Source organism: Carassius auratus, chromosome 2 (genome assembly GCF_003368295.1).
Source record: "Carassius auratus strain Wakin chromosome 2, ASM336829v1, whole genome shotgun sequence".
Lineage (NCBI taxonomy): Eukaryota > Metazoa > Chordata > Actinopteri > Cypriniformes > Cyprinidae > Carassius > Carassius auratus.
Window position 1 is genome coordinate 1,877,417 of NC_039244.1, and position 23,968 is coordinate 1,901,384.

Here is a 23,968-nt window from a genome sequence, read left to right on the forward strand (position 1 = left end):
TGAACCAATAACTGAAGTCAAAGCCCATTTTCTAGACTCGGTTCGTAACTCTCGTTCGTAAACAAACTGAATCTGAACATGATAGAAGCTTGTTTCCAGCATGGAATAAAATAAAAAGTTAATTGCAACTTTTTATTTCTCATAATTCTGAGTTTGTATCTCGCGATTCTGAGTTTATATTTCGTGATTCTGAGTTTATATTTCGTGATTCTGAGTTAATATCATGATTCTGAGTTTATATCTCGCGATTCTGAGTTTATATCATGATTCTGAGTTTATATCTCGCGATTCTGAGTTAATATCTCACGATTCTGAGTTTATATATCACGATTCTGAGTTTATATATCACGATTCTGAGTTTATATATCACGATTCTGAGTTTATATCTCACGATTCTGAGTTTATATCTCACGATTCTGAGTTTATATATCACGATTCTGAGTTTATATATCACGATTCTGAGTTTATATCTCACGATTCTGAGTTTATATCATGATTCTGAGTTTATATCTCACGATTCTGAGTTTATATCATGATTCTGAGTTTATATATCATGATTCTGAGTTTATATCATGATTCTGAGTTTATTTCTCACGATTCTGAGTTTATATCATGATTCTGAGTTTATTTCTCATGATTCTGATTCTGAGTTTATATCTCACGATTCTGAGTTTATATCATGATTCTGAGTTTATATCTCACAATTCTGATTCTGAGTTTATATCTCACGATTCTGATTCTGAGTTTATATCTCACGATTCTGAGTTTATATCATGATTCTGAGTTTATATCTCACGATTCTGAGTTTATATCATGATTCTGAGTTTATATCTCACGATTCTGATTCTGAGTTTATATCATGATTCTGAGTTTATATCTCGTGATTCTGAGTTTACTTCTCACGATTCTGAGTTTATATCATGATTCTGAGTTTATTTCTCACGATTCTGATTCTGAGTTTATATCTCACGATTCTGAGTTTATATCATGATTCTGAGTTTATATCTCACGATTCTGATTCTGAGTTTATATCATGATTCTGAGTTTATATCATGATTCTGAGTTTACTTCTCACGATTCTGATTCTGAGTTTATATCATGATTCTGAGTTTATATCTCACGATTCTGATTCTGAGTTTATATCATGATTCTGAGTTTATATCATGATTCTGAGTTTATTTCTCACGATTCTGATTCTGAGTTTATATCTCACGATTCTGAGTTTATATCATGATTCTGAGTTTATATCTCACGATTCTGATTCTGAGTTTATATCATGATTCTGAGTTTATATCATGATTCTGAGTTTACTTCTCACGATTCTGAGTTTATATCATGATTCTGAGTTTATATCTCACAATTCTGATTCTGAGTTTATATCTCACGATTCTGATTCTGAGTTTATATCATGATTCTGAGTTTATATCTCACGATTCTGATTCTGAGTTTATATCTCACGATTCTGATTCTGAGTTTATATCATGATTCTGAGTTTATATCTCACGTTTCTGATTCTGAGTTTATATCATGATTCTGAGTTTATATCATGATTCTGAGTTTATATCTCACAATTCTGAGTTTATATCATGATTCTGAGTTTATATATCACGATTCTGAGTTTATATCATGATTCTGAGTTTATATATCATGATTCTGAGTTTATATATCATGATTCTGAGTTTATATCATGATTCTGAGTTTATATATCACGATTCGGAGTTTATATCATGATTCTGAGTTTATATCATGATTCTGAGTTTATATATCATGATTCTGAGTTTATATACAGTATCGCGATTCTGAGTTTATATCATGATTCTGAGTTTATATACAGTATCACAATTCTGAGTTTATATACAGTATCACGATTCTGAGTTTATATCTTATGATTCTGATCTTATCTCATGATTCTGAGCTTATATCTCACGATTCTAAGTTTATATCTTGCAAAAAATTAACTCTATTTGGGATCCTGAAATAGAACTGACAGCCGTCTTCTGCTGCTGCGTGAATGCAGTACATGAAAATCACAGAAATGTATGAAGCTCAAGGCCAAGAACACAAAAGAAGGGAAACACAATAATGCAATCCGTTTGACTGGGTTAAAGACGACAATGCTGCGATTGTCATCGGACAGCTCTGAGGAAAAAACAATGCATCTGCCGAGATCATGATTCTGAGTTTATTTCTCACGATTCTGATTCTGAGTTTATATCTCACGATTCTGAGTTTATATCATGATTCTGAGTTTATATCTCACGATTCTGATTCTGAGTTTATATCATGATTCTGAGTTTATATCATGATTCTGAGTTTACTTCTCACGATTCTGATTCTGAGTTTATATCATGATTCTGAGTTTATATCTCACGATTCTGATTCTGAGTTTATATCATGATTCTGAGTTTATATCATGATTCTGAGTTTATTTCTCACGATTCTGATTCTGAGTTTATATCTCACGATTCTGAGTTTATATCATGATTCTGAGTTTATATCTCACGATTCTGATTCTGAGTTTATATCATGATTCTGAGTTTATATCATGATTCTGAGTTTACTTCTCACGATTCTGAGTTTATATCATGATTCTGAGTTTATATCTCACAATTCTGATTCTGAGTTTATATCTCACGATTCTGATTCTGAGTTTATATCATGATTCTGAGTTTATATCTCACGATTCTGATTCTGAGTTTATATCTCACGATTCTGATTCTGAGTTTATATCATGATTCTGAGTTTATATCTCACGTTTCTGATTCTGAGTTTATATCATGATTCTGAGTTTATATCATGATTCTGAGTTTATATCTCACAATTCTGAGTTTATATCATGATTCTGAGTTTATATATCACGATTCTGAGTTTATATCATGATTCTGAGTTTATATATCATGATTCTGAGTTTATATATCATGATTCTGAGTTTATATCATGATTCTGAGTTTATATATCACGATTCGGAGTTTATATCATGATTCTGAGTTTATATCATGATTCTGAGTTTATATATCATGATTCTGAGTTTATATACAGTATCGCGATTCTGAGTTTATATCATGATTCTGAGTTTATATACAGTATCACAATTCTGAGTTTATATACAGTATCACGATTCTGAGTTTATATCTTATGATTCTGATCTTATCTCATGATTCTGAGCTTATATCTCACGATTCTAAGTTTATATCTTGCAAAAAATTAACTCTATTTGGGATCCTGAAATAGAACTGACAGCCGTCTTCTGCTGCTGCGTGAATGCAGTACATGAAAATCACAGAAATGTATGAAGCTCAAGGCCAAGAACACAAAAGAAGGGAAACACAATAATGCAATCCGTTTGACTGGGTTAAAGACGACAGTGCTGCGATTGTCATCGGACAGCTCTGAGGAAAAAACAATGCATCTGCCGAGGCTAATTTACTGCTCAGCACAAAACTCATAAAGAGGAACAGGCTGGAAGAGAGATGGACTGATTGAAAGACGAGAAGAGAAAATGAGCAGATTCACAGAGAGATGGAGAGGAGCGGGCTGAGAAACAGAAAGCGTGAAACAGAGAATTAAATCCGCTCGTCTCTAATTGAAACAATACAAGCTCAGCATCATTGATTACATCAGAGCTTCCAAAAACTGTGGTTTGTGAGGGAACTGCAAGACTTTGTGAGTTACTGAAAAACTTATACTGAATCAAATGATAAAAATGTCAAATCAAAATAAATAATTTTAATATAAGAACAAATCAAAAAAAAAAATCAAAAAAAAAAAATACTTAAATAATAAACGTTTATAAATGATAAAAATTAATAAAATACATAAAATTAATAAATAATAATAATAATAATAATAATAAAAAAAATGAATACAAATAAAACATTTAATAAACTAATTTTAAAACATTAGATACCTACAAAAAACGTAAACTAAAAATATATAATAAATAAACATAAAATAACATAGCAAAATAAAACTTACAAAAAAATATGAAGTCAAATTTAAATAAATGTTACATTTAAAACACTACAAATTTATTAAATACACAACATAAAATTAACAAATGATTTTAAAAATATATACTTTGTAATGTTTACAGTAATAACAACTAATAATCCTTAAAATTGTAAATGCAAATGAAAATTTAAAAAAGTCCACAGTATTTTAAATAAAACAAGAATAAATACAGAAATTCAAGATATACTAAGATATAAAAAGACTTAGATATTTTACTGAAAAACAAGAGAAAACGTCTGATTAGGAAATTAGAAATTCTAAGAACAAAACACTATTATAAAAACCCCATAGTGTCTATAAACAGCACAGAAGTGTCAATGTCTTGGGTTTGAGTTCAAACATGTTGTTTTGGATGAAAACACCTTCCAAATGCATGCAATGTCCTTCTAGTTTAGTTCTGCAGCAGTGCAGTCGTATGAAAAGCTTGTGCGGGGCTGAAACAGCAGGGAGCCACACACACCTCGATGAAGAGACATGCCTGAATTCGGCCGGAGTTTATATCATGATTCTGAGTTTATATATCATGATTCTGAGTTTATATCATGATTCTGAGTTTATTTCTCACGATTCTGAGTTTATATCATGATTCTGAGTTTATTTCTCATGATTCTGATTCTGAGTTTATATCTCACGATTCTGAGTTTATATCATGATTCTGAGTTTATATCTCACAATTCTGATTCTGAGTTTATATCTCACGATTCTGATTCTGAGTTTATATCTCACGATTCTGAGTTTATATCATGATTCTGAGTTTATATCTCACGATTCTGAGTTTATATCATGATTCTGAGTTTATATCTCACGATTCTGATTCTGAGTTTATATCATGATTCTGAGTTTATATCTCGTGATTCTGAGTTTACTTCTCACGATTCTGAGTTTATATCATGATTCTGAGTTTATTTCTCACGATTCTGATTCTGAGTTTATATCTCACGATTCTGAGTTTATATCATGATTCTGAGTTTATATCTCACGATTCTGATTCTGAGTTTATATCATGATTCTGAGTTTATATCATGATTCTGAGTTTACTTCTCACGATTCTGATTCTGAGTTTATATCATGATTCTGAGTTTATATCTCACGATTCTGATTCTGAGTTTATATCATGATTCTGAGTTTATATCATGATTCTGAGTTTATTTCTCACGATTCTGATTCTGAGTTTATATCTCACGATTCTGATTCTGAGTTTATATCATGATTCTGAGTTTATATCATGATTCTGAGTTTACTTCTCACGATTCTGAGTTTATATCATGATTCTGAGTTTATATCTCACAATTCTGATTCTGAGTTTATATCTCACGATTCTGATTCTGAGTTTATATCATGATTCTGAGTTTATATCTCACGATTCTGATTCTGAGTTTATATCTCACGATTCTGATTCTGAGTTTATATCATGATTCTGAGTTTATATCTCACGATTCTGATTCTGAGTTTATATCATGATTCTGAGTTTATATCATGATTCTGAGTTTATATCTCACAATTCTGAGTTTATATCATGATTCTGAGTTTATATATCACGATTCTGAGTTTATATCATGATTCTGAGTTTATATATCATGATTCTGAGTTTATATATCATGATTCTGAGTTTATATCATGATTCTGAGTTTATATATCACGATTCGGAGTTTATATCATGATTCTGAGTTTATATCATGATTCTGAGTTTATATATCATGATTCTGAGTTTATATACAGTATCGCGATTCTGAGTTTATATCATGATTCTGAGTTTATATACAGTATCACGATTCTGAGTTTATATCTTATGATTCTGATCTTATCTCATGATTCTGAGCTTATATCTCACGATTCTAAGTTTATATCTTGCAAAAAATTAACTCTATTTGGGATCCTGAAATAGAACTGACAGCCGTCTTCTGCTGCTGCGTGAATGCAGTACATGAAAATCACAGAAATGTATGAAGCTCAAGGCCAAGAACACAAAAGAAGGGAAACACAATAATGCAATCCGTTTGACTGGGTTAAAGACGACAGCGCTGCGATTGTCATCGGACAGCTCTGAGGAAAAAACAATGCATCTGCCGAGGCTAATTTACTGCTCAGCACAAAACTCATAAAGAGGAACAGGCTGGAAGAGAGATGGACTGATTGAAAGACGAGAAGAGAAAATGAGCAGATTCACAGAGAGATGGAGAGGAGCGGGCTGAGAAACAGAAAGCGTGAAACAGAGAATTAAATCCGCTCGTCTCTAATTGAAACAATACAAGCTCAGCATCATTGATTACATCAGAGCTTCCAAAAACTGTGGTTTGTGAGGGAACTGCAAGACTTTGTGAGTTACTGAAAAACTTATACTGAATCAAATGATAAAAATGTCAAATCAAAATAAATAATTTTAATATAAGAACAAATCAAAAAAGAAAATCAAAAAAAAAAAATACTTAAATAATAAACGTTTATAAATGATAAAAATTAATAAAATACATAAAATTAATAAATAATAATAATAATGATAATAATAAAAAAAATGAATACAAATAAAACATTTAATAAACTAATTTTAAAACATTAGATACCTACAAAAAACGTAAACTAAAAATATATAATAAATAAACATAAAATAACATAGCAAAATAAAACTTACAAAAAAATATGAAGTCAAATTTAAATAAATGTTACATTTAAAACACTACATATTTATTAAATACACAACATAAAATTAACAAATGATTTTAAAAAATATATACTTTGTAATGTTTACAGTAATAACAACTAATAATCCTTAAAATTGTAAATGCAAATGAAAATTTAAAAAAGTCCACAGTATTTTAAATAAAACAAGAATAAATACAGAAATTCAAGATATACTAAGATATAAAAAGACTTAGATATTTTACTGAAAAACAAGAGAAAACGTCTGATTAGGAAATTAGAAATTCTAAGAACAAAACACTATTATAAAAACCCCATAGTGTCTATAAACAGCACAGAAGTGTCAATGTCTTGGGTTTGAGTTCAAACATGTTGTTTTGGATGAAAACACCTTCCAAATGCATGCAATGTCCTTCTAGTTTAGTTCTGCAGCAGTGCAGTCGTATGAAAAGCTTGTGCGGGGCTGAAACAGCAGGGAGCCACACACACCTCGATGAAGAGACATGCCTGAATTCGGCCGGAGTTTACAAACACACAGCGAGAGGAGACACTCGAAAACCACACAGCTGTCGTCAGAATCAAATCCTCCTCCATCACTGGGTCACACGAAAGGCCACTTCCTGTCACGGACAACACGTTCACTCCTGACACGAGCGTCAGCCGCATAACGCTGCTGATACAGAGATCTCCGAAACGACACAGGGGTGAAACAAGATGTGCTAATTGTATTCTAAAGCCTCTGAATTTTGCATGAGACGACAGAACTGAGAGATGCTGGGTGTGATGTAATACAAGACTCAATTCTATAAAACAGACTTTTCAGAATATTCATACCTTTTAATACATACTGTACAGCAGCAGTCAAACGTTTGATGTAATCTTGCTTTTTTAATGATTTTGAAAGAAGTCTCTTCTGCTGAGCAAGGTTGCAAAAAATTGTGTAATATTATTCTGATGTAAATCAGCTGTTTTCTGTGTGAATTTATATTAAAGTGTAATTTATTTCTGTGATGCTCCGCTGTATTTTCAGCATCATTCCTCCAGTCTTCAGTGTCACATGATCTTCAGAAATCAGAATAATATGATGATTTACTGCTCAAGAAACATTTCTGATTTCACATCTGGTTGTGCTTCTCGATATTTTTGTTGAAACTGATGCATTTTATTTTTTTCAGGATTCACAGATTTATTTTAACTAGAAGTCGTTTCCATGTTTGTAAATATCTTTACTCTCACTTTTGATCAATTTAATTCGTCCTCCCAAACTTTTTCATGGTTTCCAGGAATAAATCACATTTTAAAATACATTCAGATAGAATACAGTTATTAGAAATTGAAATAACAAATCATAATATTACTATTTTTACTATATTTTTGATGATGTGCAATTATTTTCTAAATCTTAAACTGATGTGTTCATTCATTCATTTGTTTGTATGCATTGATTACTGTATGTCTATTTAAACTTTGGTTTACGATGCTTTTGAAAAACGGGGGCAAATGGTTTTAATATTTTAATAAATTTACAATTACAGTTTTTGTGCTTTTGAATAAATTTTTTTGCATTTTATTTTCACTTTAATTTTTAAGCTATTTTCCATTATTTATTTATTTTCCAATCATATATAGTTATTAATTTTTATTTATTATTTTTAGTTTAGTTCAGGTTATTTTAGCACATTTAACTAAACTAAAATGAGAAATGTCTTGGCAACCGGTTGCAATAACATAAGTTTTAATTGTTTTAGATTTTATTTTATTTCAGTTGACATTTATTTCAAGTAAAATATTTTAGGAAATATTTTGTGGTTATATTGAATAACCCAGCCAAAGGTTCGCGCTCAAACTCTGATCAAACACACACACACACACACACACACACACACACACACACACACAGTTACAGCAGGTTCAAGATTCAGATGCACAAATCCCAGTTCCATTAGAGCTGGAATAACTTTCCTATCCCTTCCGATCTCAGAAATCCTTCACATCCTCTGGAGGTGACAGGCAGAACCATCATGTGCATCAGCGCTGGCTTTGTTCTATTATTCAAAGCATATGCATCACATCAACACAGAAGCTTCTTCATCAGACCCAATCTAACAGAAGATCCAGGGACTCCCAAAGCTATTTCTTTGAATAAACACTCATAAATATTTAAGCGTGCATGCCGACGCTTTAAATAAAGACAGAGTTTGAGTAAATAACACGGATGCCTCTTTAGTCTTTAGTAGAGTCGTCAGGCACATACAAGCAGAGATGCATGAACACACACACTCACACAGAGAGAGAAACACACAGTTACAGGAGGAAAACACACACACACACTGCTGCATGGATGAACCTTGCATCATGAGTTGCATCATGTGCATTAAAGCGGTCAAAGACTCTGCTCCGGCTCTGATATAAACTCATGAATGCAAACAATATCTCAGTATGGATTCAATGCACATGCACTGAAAATTACACTGGTGCACGATTTACATTGAAACAATTTTTTCACTTAGAAATGACTAGTATATTTCACAAAGTAGTGATGCATTAAATAAATGAGACCTTATGAAGTATAAAGACTTAAACTTTAATATTTAAACGTAAAACATACTGCAATAATAAAAAGTGATAATTAAGAACAAGTGAGATAATATTATTTAGTTTAATTAAAAGTTTTCGGCTAATTATGCCGACTGATTTCATGATTAGTAATGTTTATTTTTATTTCAGTTATTTTAGTTCATCAAATTAAAGTAAATTAAAATAAGATTGTTTCCCTCTTTATAGAATGTGTTTAGAAATAGAAAAAGTGTAATGTTAAATATACAGTTGATGACTGTGAATCAATCCCTGATTTGAATAGATTTATTTTTAATTCATGTAATTGTCTTGTTACTGGATATACGTGCATGTACATGGATTATTTGACAAAAATGTAATACAATTTTTATATATTTTATTATAGTTAAATTTTATTTTATTTCAAAAAGTGGAAGTTTCTTTTATTATTATTATTATTATTTTGAGATTTTAATTGTATAAAAAATATTAATACTGAATTACTTTTTTTGTATTTGTATTCAATTATTTATTTATTTTAGTTTTATAACATATATCAGTATTCATCTGCTCTGAACACCATAATTAAATTTTTTTGTAGAGTTTTTTGTATTTTTTTTAATTTGATTTGATTTCAAACAATGGATTTGTGTAATGTTTTCATTACTTTAAAACAAATAATAATTATTATAATAACTCTAAATTACTTTGAAATATGTATTTTACAGTGTATTTGTATTAAATTATTCCAGATAGAACACTATAATTACAGACTTTTTTTTTTTAAAGTTTATTTTATTTAGTAATGTTTTATGGTTTTAGCTTCAGTTAACCATAAACACACACACACACACACACACACACACACACACACACAGAGACACACACACACACACACACACAGACAGACCCACACACACACACACACACACACACACAGACACACACACACACACAGAGACACACACACAGACACACAGACACACGCACACAGACACAGGCACACAGACACACACACACACACACACACACACAGACATACAGACGTACAGACACACACAGACACACCCACACACACACAGACACACAGACACACAGACACACAGACACACAGACACACAGACATACACACACACACACAGAGACACAGACACACAGACACACAGACACACAGACATACACACACACACACAGAGACACAGACACACAGACAGACACACACACACACACACACACACACACACACACACACACACACTCTTCTCTAACACCAGTCTGCTCCAGATCCTCTCTTCCTTCTTCTGTGAGTCATGAAATTATGATGGGACTCAAAACCAAAATCTGATCCGTCCCCTTCATGCATGAATACTTCAGTGCTTTTCCTCTCAAAATCATAATCATGGAGTCCGTTCGTTGTGCCATTTGGGATATTTCGGTGCAGAGAGCGTCACATCTGCCCTCTTCCCGAAGCAGGTCTAATTCTGCATCTCCAGGATCACAAAGTCGTCTCCTCTGTTCATCAAGGTTGCATTTATTTGAAATATTATTATGAGCTCTTCTGAGCTCATCTCACGAGTGTAAAAGTATAAAACACAGCCTTATTTTAGACTTTAAAAGAGACCTTTCACTCTAATGTGCTTAAAGGAGAAAACCACCGGCCATAGATCATTCTGTCATTATTGAGTCACTCTCACATCTTTCCCTCAGCGAACATGCAGTGAAATTCAACGCAGTCTGGAGTGATTTACAGACTCAAATAAATAAAAAAACAATGCAATAGTGTCATGGAATGTTGCAATATAGAAAAGTACAAATCATGCAATAAATAATGCATGCAACACATTCACTTATTTTTACATGTAACATTAATAAAATACCACCTACACCTTAAAATGAAACCCACCTTGAAATAAACTAAGGGAGACAATATAAAACAAATGTATATATAATGAAACGTTGGAATCAATAAATGTAAACCTGGGTTCAGATAAGTAAACTGGATGTGAAATGTATTTATTAATGTAACATTAGAAATGAAAAGCGTCGCTGCCTCGAGGGATATGAAGATATGAAAGCATCTGCAGCTCCAAGAGACTTCAGAGAACGAGTTAAAAGGAGCAAATTGCGACAGAAAACCTTTAAAAAAAATGTATGCATCTCATGCATAATATATTTCATCTTACAATTCATTGTGCTCTTTCATATTCAATTACAGTATTACTATTATATTGTTTAAAGGGGATTTCAAGATGTATTTTACATGCATAAAAATGTATGTCTTACGTATGGATGGGTAGAATGAATGGAAAGATGTATAAATGAATGGTAGAACAATAGATGGATAAATGCATGGACAGAATGATGGCCGGATGAATAAACTTCATTTCCCAGAATGCATTGCTCTACTGCTCTAAACCCTGAGCATCTGATTCAGATCTAAATCACATTCATCCTAGAATCCACTGCTGCCATTAAATCATTCCCTGCACAAGTATTACATCTTTTTACAGATGCATGTGAGAGATGAAGATATTCTTAGAGATTCGGTCTCATTTATTAAATACCAGGGTATTTTAGATTCTGAAGCAGATGTGAGGCGTACAGTAAATGACCCTCTTCCTCTGCCCGGCCGTAAATCTGCACACAATCTCGCTCCGTTATATGACTCTTATCAATATTGCATTTTAATTAATGAGTTACAGATCAAAAGCGCAGAACTCGATCGATGCGGAGGAAATTACAGACCCGTGTTCACGCATGGCTTGAATCCAGGGTTTATGTCTGCAAGATTTATTAAATTGATTAAAGTTTGATTACTGTCCTAAAATAGCTCGGCCAGTGTTCAAATGCCTGGGATTTTGGGCTCGTATCAAAACGACTTGCCATTTGTTCATGAGACTGTACCGAATATGTCTGGTATCTCGAGACGCAGTGATATTTTTTGGATGCTGTGATTGTTTTGTTGAGCTTCGGGATGTTGCAAACTATATTTGGAACAAACAAATGACTATTAATTATTTTAAATTATTGTGGCTGTGTTTGGAATGGCACAGTATTTATATTATTCCTGCTATTGGGTTTATATGGAATACAGTACACATTGTTTATTTAATTTGCTTATAAAATTGTGATTTGAGATTTAAAATATTATTTAAAAAAAGTAAATTAATTAATTAAAATAAATTATATAAAAATTTATCAAATAAAATGAAAGTGCGACTATTGTAATATTTCACTTTATAATAAAGAAAATAATAATAATAATTTTATTTAACATTGCAAATGTAAAATCATTCACATTTGTCTTAATTCTTCATTTTCAAATAAACCATCAAACTGAAACCACAGGAGCTTCCTTTTCCACAAAAATATTGTGCAGCACAACTGTTTTCAATATTTATAATAATTAGAAATTTTTTCTATTATTCTGATTTCTGAAGATCATGTGACACTGAAGACTGACGGAATGATGCATCACAGAAATACATTACACTTTAACACAGATCCACACAGAAAACAGATGTTTTGAATTGTAAAAAAATAGAATGGATTCTTTAATTAAATAAATGCAGCGCTGGTTTCACCCAAAATGAATGCATGTGCTGATTCTCTGCAGTTCTTGCTTGTGAAAGCAGATGGGTGATATTTTAACCGTCATTGTTTGACTCATTAATCTGTCACTCAAAGTGACTGTGAAGCATTTCGTCACGAATGTTTCTGCACTTTCTGAAGAGCTCTATGCATCTGTGCTGTGCTCTGAGAAATGCATGCAAGGGTCAAACTCTCAATAGTCAATAGTGTAGACAATGTGTGTGTGTGTGTGTTGCACATGTTGTGAGTCGATTCTGAGCTGTTTTAATAGAGATTGATCAAAGATGGCATACAGTGAATTACTATAGCAACAGAAGTGTTGTGTGTAATGAAAGCTGACTGGCACAGAGACGCTGGCGCCGCTCCATCATACAGAATAATCTTCTACAAGACACACTGTTACCTGCCAGTGTAGTGCACTTAAACACTGCTGCACACACTCCTCACAGTGAGCACAGACCCAGTACACATGATGACGCTCTGGATGTAGCTCATATAAGGGATTTCAACCACAAAATTACTTGTTTTTTTCATACTTATCAGACTTATTTTTTCCTGCAGAGCACAATGGATACAAACTAAACTAAATGTAATGGAATGATGCAGTAAGTAAATAAAATGTTGCAACAAAATGTAAAAGTACAGTGAAATGTAAGCATATATCCATTTATCGTTCTATACATCATCCATCATTCTATGTTTGGATTTATACATCTTTTGTTCTACTATCTATCCATCCATCGTTCTATCCATCATCTATCTTTCCACTCATTCTACCCATCCATCATTCTATCCATTTATCATTCTATCCATCATCTCTATTTCCACTCATTCTATCAATTCATCAATCTACCCATCCATCATTCTATCTATGCATTTATACATATAACATTCTATCATCTATCCATCCATGCATCCATCCATCATTCTATCCATCATCCATCATTCCATGTATGCATTTATCCATCTATTGTTCTACTATCTATCCATCCATCGTTCTATCCATCATCTATCTTTCCATTCGTTCTACCATCCATCGTTCTATCCATTTATCATTCTATCCATCATCTATCTTTCCACTCATTCTTTCCATCCATCGTTCTATCCATTTATCCATTTATCATTCTATCCATCATCTCTATTTCCACTCATTCTATCAATTCATCATTCTATCCATTTATCATTCTATCCATCCATCATTCTATCTATGCATATATCCATCCATCGTTCTATCCATTTATTGCTTTATCCATCATCTATTTTTCATTCAATATACTCATCCATCGTTCTATCCATGTATTGTTCTATCCATCATCCACCTTTCCATCCATCATCATTCTATCTATGCATTTATACATCTAACATTCTATCATCTATCCATCCGTGCATCCATCCATCATTCTATCCATTTATCCATTCATCATCCATCTATTGTTACCATCGTTCTACCTATCCATCAATCTACCATCTATAGTTCTATCATCCATCTATTCATCTAAGTATCTATCGTTCTATCAGTCAATTTATTCATCAGTCTATCATCCATCTCTCCAATCAACAGTCTATTCATCCATCTATCCATCTATCAATCTATATATCCATCCATCCATCCATCTATCTATCTAAAAAACGTAGCTTATCCTGTTAAAAGCTAGTGATATGGATGTCTACTGTAATTCAGATTCAGACTCTTCTGAACTCATGAACACAGACACAAAGTGACTCCAGATGACTTTGAGAGACGGACTGAAGTTAGCAGATCCAAACTAATTAGCTCAGAGAATTTGCTCCGCACTTAAACGAATCACTAATGTAATTAACTCATAAACAAGTACAGCCCAGAGACGAACGATGATTAGAGTCTTCACACACAAGGTCAGGTTATATCTGTTGGATTTCCTGCGTTAAACAGACATGCATCTCCATAATGAAGTTAATAAGCTTTAGTCTACTATTATATGACGGCAATTCAATCCAGCCTTCAATAAAACATCTGTCTTTCTCTTTTTTTCATCTTTCACGTCTGCTGTGTTGAGCAAAAGAGGGATAACTTTCCTTTAAAGTAATGAGATCTCTTCTGCTCTTCAAAGATGCATTTCTTTGATAAAAAAATACAGTATATTGTGAAATAGGAGTACAATTTAAAATAGCTGTTTTCTATCCGAATATACAGATATTCCTGACATGATGGTGTTATCTCTCGCAGTAAATACAGCTTCATTTCAGGCTGCAATGAAACAAAATGTGGTTATTTTAAAAGGAGCTGGTTCTTTTCTATATCCTCTGTATGTTAAAGTGTAATGTATTTCTGTGATGCTCCGCTGTATTTTCAGCATCATTCCTCCAGTCTTCAGTGTCACATGATCTTCAGAAATCATGAAAATAGTTTTTCAAAATGACTTATGATTCACGAAGCCAGTGTCTCTTCGTCTCATCAGTCAGATATCAGACAGTCTCTGTCTTATAATAGAAATCTCATAATTCTACATGTCTGTTTTATTATTCTGGCCTGAATTCTAATGGGAGGAGGATGTCAGAAGTGCAGTTTAAGACTGAAGCAGCTACAGAATCACAATCATTTACAAGAAGTTTAAAAACATTTTTATATAACTTGCTATATTATCATATCCATTGTATCTTTACTACTAGAATAAAAAAAAAATCTAATAAAAAATTATATTTCTTTAAAATCGCAACTGTTTGTCCTAGATCAGGGTTTTCCAAACTGGGGTCCATGAGTTATTTAAAAAAAAAAATAATAATAATAAAAAAAGAGATTTTTTTTTATAAAAATGGAAAATTAAAACGAATGAATCAATAAATTAACTAAAAAGTTGTTTAAAATATTTAATAAATATTATTTAAAAAAAAATTTTTTTTATTTATTTACATGCATGTCATCGGACAGCAACTGACATTAGAGACATATTATCGTGTGAATGTGTTAAAATAAATGATAAAATAAAAAATTTAAATTAAAAATTTTACTAAAACAATTTACAATACTTAAATATTATTTAAAAAATAAAAATTTGATTTGTTAACATGCATGTCATCTGACAAAAACTGACATAAGAGAAATATTATCGTGTGAATATGTTAATAAAATAAATAATAAAATTAATCATTAAAATAAATAGTTTTAAAATACATTTTAAAATTTTACTAAAACAATTTACAATACTTAAATATTTAAAAAATATATATATATATTTGATTTGTTAACATGCATGTCATCTGACAAAAACTGACATTAGAGAAATATTATCATATGAATGTGCTATAAATTATTGAAATATCAGTGGGACATTTTAGCTCAAAGAGGTTTGGTTGCCAAAAATCTTTTGGGTATCCCTGTTCTAGAGCAAAACAAGATCCCAACAAAGTGCTCAGATTTGCCAAGCTACTGAAGTTTGCAATCAAAATCCATCAAACGCAATCATTTCTCTCAATCAAATGATCTGAGCAGCTCTCCATATTAATTCTGTAGCACTATACTCTTATCTAATGAACTATTGGCACATTTGGATCTGTTTTATTAGGAGAATCTTAACTAAGAACTCAATTAAGTTCCCTGAGCTTTAAACGAGCAGCCAACAGCTCCTCTGAGACCATTGAAAGAAACAAGAGGAATAAAAACACTACAGTTTGCTGGGATTATGTCAACACGCTACTAATGAAAGAGGAAACCACCAAAAACATTTCCTGTCGCTACTCTGTTTCTTTGTCAAACCAGTTCTTCCTCATCATGCCATAAAATCAAACTGTATAAACAGATGGCAGCGCCACTTTGGGTTCGTTAGAGGAAACGTTGGAGAAGCTTTCATTAGCGCCGATGCCAAACGGGCGAACCGTTGGATACAGGAACCCTGCCTTTCCGTTTTAGGACGCCCCAGACGGGAAATACATCAGAAATGGACAAGATGCACAACATTAAATGTGTTTAATCGCTTATTTGAGGAATCACTGAAGGTGTTGTTTAGGGTTTGTGTGAGCAACTGTAGATAACACGCTCATTTAGATTCAACAGACGCCTATAACGTATGCAAATGAGCGCTTAATCAGAAGCAAGCATCCGACAGAAAATCCTCTGAAGAGTAATCAGCGCAAACAATGCATTTCTACGAATTCCCTGGTTTTGGTCATGATCGCCAACCTGGTGGACCGGCTCAATCAGTCATAATCGAGATAATTCTGTTCGATTCCTTTGGTACGTCGCTTGATTACGGCATTAATTAACTGTCTGAACCACCTTCAAATGCTCACAGAAACAGACAGGCTAACATGCATGCCATGTATATTATTCTAGCTTGACTTCTCTTTCTATCTCTCCGTCCCACATCTTTCTCGCGCTCTCGATTAGAGATTGTAGGCTGTTTAAAACCCTCATGGCCCTGGGCAACACGGTAACGCGCCTGTCAAAAACACTCTCCATTAAAATGACCGGGCTTGTGAATGGGAAAGGCAGATAACACGCTGCACACACACACATACACATAAGAACATATATCTGTGTTGGCATGGTTTTAATGCACAGAATATGCATGCACATATTTCTGTGGAGCATTGATTGCAATTTTTTGCATGAAGTGCACACATGTTGAAAGCTACTGTATGGTCCTAAATCTAGTATTGCACACGTAATTGATGGAGAACTCAAATCGAGATCCGCTAGAGACTAAAGACTTGCTTTTTCTGATTGTATAAAATATATGCATTAGGGCTGCACGGTAACGGTTAAATCAGAAACAGAATCAGTTAATTACAATTATGTTTAAATGGTTATTCACAATGATTTTAATTCCGATTAATAATTACAATTTTTGTCATTTTATTGCTGTCACACAAACTCAAATTAAGAGATGGTAACGTGCATGATTTTGTTTGCAGGTTTAAGAGGCATCAATTTGACTTTAATTAAAATTTCTATGCGTTTTGGTCACCCATTCACATGGAGGCATGAAAATGGAAACTTTTTAAAAGAGGGGGTTTCAAAGTGCAAGTTGTGCGTCTGTGTAAACTTCAAAAACTGGTGCTTATCTTTTATTATTCTCTGTAAATCAGAGCAAAAAATGATGCAAGGCCCTTCCTCTGCAATATTTGTTGCTGTCAATGCATTGCCATTTACACAATACTATCCGCTCATGTGCGCCAAGCAATGACCTTCAGTTTTGTAGCATGCATTTGGCTTTATTCATATTTACAGAAATGAGTCAACCTGTTGATACAAATGCTACTTATCTTTTATCATTGCAAAAATGATGCAAAGACCTTCCTCCGCATTATTTGTTGCTGTCATTGCACTGCCATTTACACAGGTGAAATTTAGAGTCAATGCAATCGAATTATGAAATGTGCACAGGGCAAAGACCTTCTGTCTTGTAGCATGCATTGGCTTTTATATCTAGAAATATGATTTTTTTTTTCGTGTGATACAAACCAATACAGAAAACTGATTTGAAACACATTCACTAGCACACTCTTCTCAAACAAGACTGTAGTTCTATTCAAAAGCACAATAATGATGGTGGAACCGCAGACAGGACTGAAAGAGAGACAGATATTGATACAGAAAGACTATAAAGAAAGGAACACGAGTCCCTGGAGCTCAACCCTTCAAAGTGCCTCGCGGATACAGTGTCTTAAAATAAAAAACGCTGGCTCACTTCATGCAAACTAAACTTTCAATGCTTCCAGGGTTAAAGCGACGCGCTCCAGCAAAACTAACGTTACATAAGAGCATGCATGCAACCCACGCGCTCCACAGGTTGCGCGCGGCTCCAGGGTTGACCTGTTCCCGAGTGTGTGTGTGTGTTGTGTGTGTGTGTGTGTGTGTGTGTGTGTGTGTGTGAAGTTCACTCACCCAGGTCTTGAGTGTGACGGCTGCGTCCTCATCTGTCTGTCCGTGAGCGTGCGCGTCTCTCCTCGTCTCCTGCTCGCCGTCACCTCCTCGCGTCTGTCCATAAGTCACACGAGCGCGTCCATACGCGTCCTTAAGCCTGAGAGAGCGCGCGTGTGTGTGTGTGTGTGTGTCTGTCTGTATGTGTTTACCTCTCTGGCATCAGAAACGCCGACACACACACTCTCCTCCTTCTCCTCCTCGCGCGCACGATCAGAGATGCTCTTCCAGAGAGTGTCGGCGCGTGCGCACTCGTTCGCTCGCGTGCATGTGTGTGAGAGAGAGAGAGAGACAGAACACACACTGGCGCTGTCTCGGGTCTCTCTGTGCTGTCCTCGTCTCTGTCTCCGTCTATCTGCTGAGTGCTCACGCTGCTGTTTGGTTTTTCAGCTCACCCCTCGGGGAGCGACGCGCAAGTGCGCACTGGAGCGAAAACGCAGCGTGGGTAAGGGATCGTGGACAATTCCATTCAACTCGATTCAACACGGAGCTTTTCACGGTGCATATCGTTTCAAAGCAGCTTTAATGTGTTGCTAGGCCGTTGCTATGACATTATGGGTGTTTTTAGCATGTTGCTATGTGTTTTATACAGTAGGACAATCAAAAGAGCCGATCCCTAAAGCTAAAATCTTCTGGAATATGAGGGACAGAAGACAGTGTATTCAGTGTGTCCTGCTGTTTATGGGTTCAAGGTCACCCTCATTTCCACAACCCATGTTTTTTTTTTTTTTTTTTTTTTTGGGGTGTAGTTGCTATATTTTTTAAATGTAATTGGCTTTGAATTAAATATGGTGTCAAAAGGGCTCATTACAGGGTCAAGGGTCAATGTTTCTGATATGATTGTGATTACCCATTGACTACCATTGTAATTTCTGTCCATATAATGGAAGACAATGGGAACTGAAACTATTCTTCAATATCTTTTTTTTAATGTTCAACAGAAGAAAGTAAGTCATACAGGTTCTGTGTGCAAATGATGAAAATTTTTGGGAGAAATATCACTTTAATGTTAACTAGTCAACTGTATTTAGCCATGGTTTTAGACTACTGTTATGCAGTTTTTTTAAATATTGCAAATAGTTAACAGCAATTTAATGGAGATTAACTTGATTAATCTAATAAAAGATAATAATAGAACAATTTTGCCAGCTTGACAATTCACTGCAGACTCTCATTTATCTTTGTCCGGTTTCAGACTGAAATGCATCACAGCGCAGACACAGAATGGGTTGCAAATATTTATTTGATGCCGACTTTAAAACGTTCTGTTGTTTCTCACCAGCATGCACATGAATGCATGTTCTGAAGGGGTCATTACGTGCTGTAAAAGTGTGAGGGGTTGTGTAGGGAGAATGTGTGTGCATGAGTGCACGTCTCAGATTTTGTGTATGTAACGGCGGCACAGAATGAGTCTCTGAGGGAGGTGGACGAGCGCCGCTTCACTGTCTGCTTCTGTGTCTCGCTGTGTTAACATTGTAATTGGATTTCACTTCAGCTGCCACGAAAAGCATGCTGTGTGTATGCACGGCCCGATCCTCCTCTGTAAATCTATTCAAATCATTTCAAAAGGCAACCAAACTGAAGTAAAAGCTTTAACTCTGTCTTCATCATTTAATAGATAAAGAAATAGTTCATGCAAACATTTAAAGGTATTTACCTTCATGCCATTCCTTCTTTCTTCTGTGAAACAAAAAAGGAGATATTTAGCAGAATGTCAAAGCTGCACTTTTTCGAAGTCATGTTTCAGCCAATGTTTGTTTAAATAGTGCTTTATAAGATAAGTAATAAACATAAATACAGCATTGCTAAATTCTTCAGTTTAAAATGCAGTTTCAGCTAAGATAATTTACTGTCGTAAAGTTTCTGCACATTTTATGAAGGTAAACTTAAGATGTTTTTAGGATCAATTAAAAACAATTGAATGTAATAATAAATTAACGTGGTCTTGCATGTTATGCAACATCTTATGCCACGATTTTATGAATTTAAGACTTTCTGCTGTGATTTAAAATCTTTTAAGGACTTACCTTGTGAAAGTGGGAATTAAGACTTTTAGAAAATAGAAAATAATTGTTTGAGTGCAATTATTTAACAACCTCGCTCAATATTTTTTAAAGTGCATCAGCTAAACAGAATTTTCCCTTAACTTTAGTAGTTTAAGTCAAAAGCAGCATGAATGGTACAGCATTGTGCTTGCAACATAACATCATGGGTTCAAACTCACAAATTAATAAATGTAAAAATCTCGTAAAAAATTTTTTAAAATAAAAATGTAGAGTCCAGGTTTCATGAGGGCGAGTAAATCATGACAGATTTTGGATGAATTATTCTAGAGGCTCATCTCCTGCAGTTCCTCGGTAACTCAAGTGTGTCGTATTAAAACATCGTTGTTTTCCTGAGTGCTTTATGAAGTGAATTAATGAATGCATTAAAGCCAATCTCCCCAAACAAGCCACCCATCAAACAGACAAACAACTCAATCGGGTTTGTGCAAACTAAATAAACTGTTCAACTGAGTGAAAGAATGAGCCAATTACAGATCTCGTTATTGTGCACATCATTTATCTTCTGTGCAACTTTCTAGTCAGATATTCTGCATCCTTGTTCCATCCCAGAATTTGTAGTTGCATGTGGCTTTAGATTTGCAATTGATTTTTTAAGGCAAGACATTACGGGCAAAACAATGTTTCTGTCATGCATTGCTAACTTTTGGATATAAATAATACTTATTTTCTGTCTGTTGACAGTATGTGTGATTTACGGAGTGATAAAAACCAGCTAACGAAAACAAGAACATTTACAGTTTTTAAAAAATGTTTTGGAAACATTTTTTTATTACTTATGCAAATGTTAAGGGAATGTTCCATTGTATCATTTTGCAAGCATTATTGGAACGTTACATTTGAATTTTCTCTGAACATTCTAAAAGACGACGTTACATTTAAAACACCTTGGATGAACATTCCACAACTAAAATGTTTCAGGAAATGAACATTCTCTGTATCCTAAATCCCTTCTGTAAAAACCTTTAATATGTCAGTGAAATCTAATTCTTACAAACACACAGTTTTTGTCTTCTCCAGATGTTCACTGATGGACTGGAGTGCTGTGGATTATTGTGATGTTTTTATCAGACTCTCATTCTGATGGCACCCATTCACTGCAGAGCATCCATTGATGAGACACTGATGCAATGCTACATTTCTACAAACCTGATGAAGAAACAATCTCATCCTGATCTTTGATGGTCTGAAGGTGAGTAAATTTGCGCCTAATTTTCATTTTTGGGTGAGCTATTCCTTTAAATGCTTTACCCTATTCACCTGTAGTGTCTTGTCTTAAATAGGTTGACATAAAGTGCGTTTCATGTGTGTGTAATTGAGGTGAAGCCAGATGGCTCTGCTCACGGCTCTCTCTCTCTCTCTTTCTCTCATCCGTGCCTCTCCATCCAGAATCTCTCTCAGCATAACAAGAGCGAAACGCACTCGAGCAGTAAATATAGGTCACGGTGGCATTGAAGCTTCTCTCTCAGCGCTGACACACAATAACAGCCGCACTATTGACTTCTCCATCCAGCACTGCTTTTATCCGTGTCCTCAGACATCTTCAACATTTCTGTGATAGAAAACTCGGGAAACAATGGGAAAACTCTGTAATACAAGGGTGTTACGGGTTTGAGAAATATATATACAGTCCAAAAAATATTTGACCTAAATTTAAGATTTATGTAGTTGAAATGCATATAAAATTCCCATGCATTTGCACTGCACACAATTTTAACAAAACTAACTAACATAAACGTAATATGATGCATATTTATCAGTCATGCATAAATTAAATTGCACTCCAAAAAAAAATAATAATAATTAAATAAATTACTAAATAAATACAATTAATGGTATGGTTTATTTATATTATTTAAATAAGAATATATATTTTTAAATGCATTTATAAGATTGCTTAGAATCGGCATTGTAAAAACAATTTAACTTATTTAGTTAAAAAGTATGAACAGATATCGCTAGATGTTGAACAAGCAATATTCAATTCATTATAATAAATAAAACATTAATTTTATTAGTACTATTGTACAAATCTTACCTGTTTATTTTATGTTGTTTAGGTATGAAAAATAGTCATCATAATACATTTATTAGTTTGTTTCAATGTTATTTTAGCATCATTGAGATACTATTAGAATTATTAATATTGTGATTTCTTTTTGTATTTTCTATTATATTTTGTTTTAGTAATTTTGTTGTATGTTTTTGTCATTTTTAGTAGTTTTTTTATATGTATTTATATCTGTCTAAACAGTTTCATCTATTTTATTTAATCTTAAGTTTAGTCAAATTAACTAAATAAAAATAAAAATGTTGCTTTGGCAACTAGCTCAAATGAGTTTTCATATCTTAATTCATTTAAGTTTCAACATTTATTTTAAGTAATGCATTTTTCTTTTAACTGTTTTAATTTTAGTTTTAGTTAACTACAACAACCCTGATTTGTTAATGTTAAAACTGTTTAATCCAAGTGGACAAAAATAAAAACATAGAAACAAATAGAGACATCATTAGCATAGCTGCTGTTCCAACCAAGTAAAATTAATTAGTTTAACCCAAACTAAAGAATAAGAATGCACATTTGATCAGATACAACTGCAGTCACAAATTATGTGATGCATTATTCGAATGCTTGACGAAAGAGATGTGTTTTTAATCTAGATTTAAACAGAGAGAGTGTGTCTGAACCCCGAACATTATCAGGAAGGCTATTCCAGAGTTTGGGAGCCAAATGCGAAAAAGCTCTACCTCCTTTAGTAGACTTTGCTATCCTAGGAAAAGTCCAGTGTTTTGTGAACTGTGGTGTACTAGACTCTGTGTACTGTTTTTTGGTCCAATAATTAGTATCTCTGTCTCATCTGAATTTAATTGGATGAAAATTATTTGTCATCCAATCTTTTACATTTTTAACACACTCTGTTAGCTTAGATAATTGGGAAGTTTCATCTGGTCTCGTTGAGATATATAGCTGAGTATCATCAGCATAACAGTGGAAGCTAATTCCGTATTTTCTAATAATATTACCAAGGGGCAACATGTGTATTGAAAATAGAAGGGGACCTAGGACGGATCCTTGTGGCACTCCATATTTTACTGATGATAAATGAGATGACTCCCCATTTAAATAAACAAAATGGTAGAGATCGGACAGGTAGGATCTAAACCATCTTAGAGCCTGCCCTTGAATACCTGTATAGTTTTGTAATTGATC

General features: G+C 33.5%; 2 protein-coding genes across 4 annotated transcripts in view; both read right to left on the minus strand.

Moving 5' to 3' along the window:
* LOC113112044 (leucine-rich repeat and immunoglobulin-like domain-containing nogo receptor-interacting protein 3) overlaps positions 1-19,129 on the minus strand; it is a 41,116-nt gene extending 21,987 nt beyond the window's left edge. The window contains exons 1-2 of one of the 2 annotated variants that reach the window (XM_026277415.1): positions 18,847-19,129; positions 18,659-18,751 (exon numbers count right to left, since the gene is read on the minus strand). The gene's annotated coding sequence lies outside the window, so the exon portion shown is untranslated. The remainder of the gene's footprint in view (positions 1-18,658; positions 18,752-18,846) is intronic. The other variant, XM_026277424.1, reaches the window with a different exon arrangement.
* The window catches only part of LOC113112126 (ceramide synthase 2-like), a 371,308-nt gene that overhangs the window by 226,999 nt on the left and 120,341 nt on the right, over positions 1-23,968 (minus strand). The gene's annotated exons all lie outside the window — the stretch shown is intronic.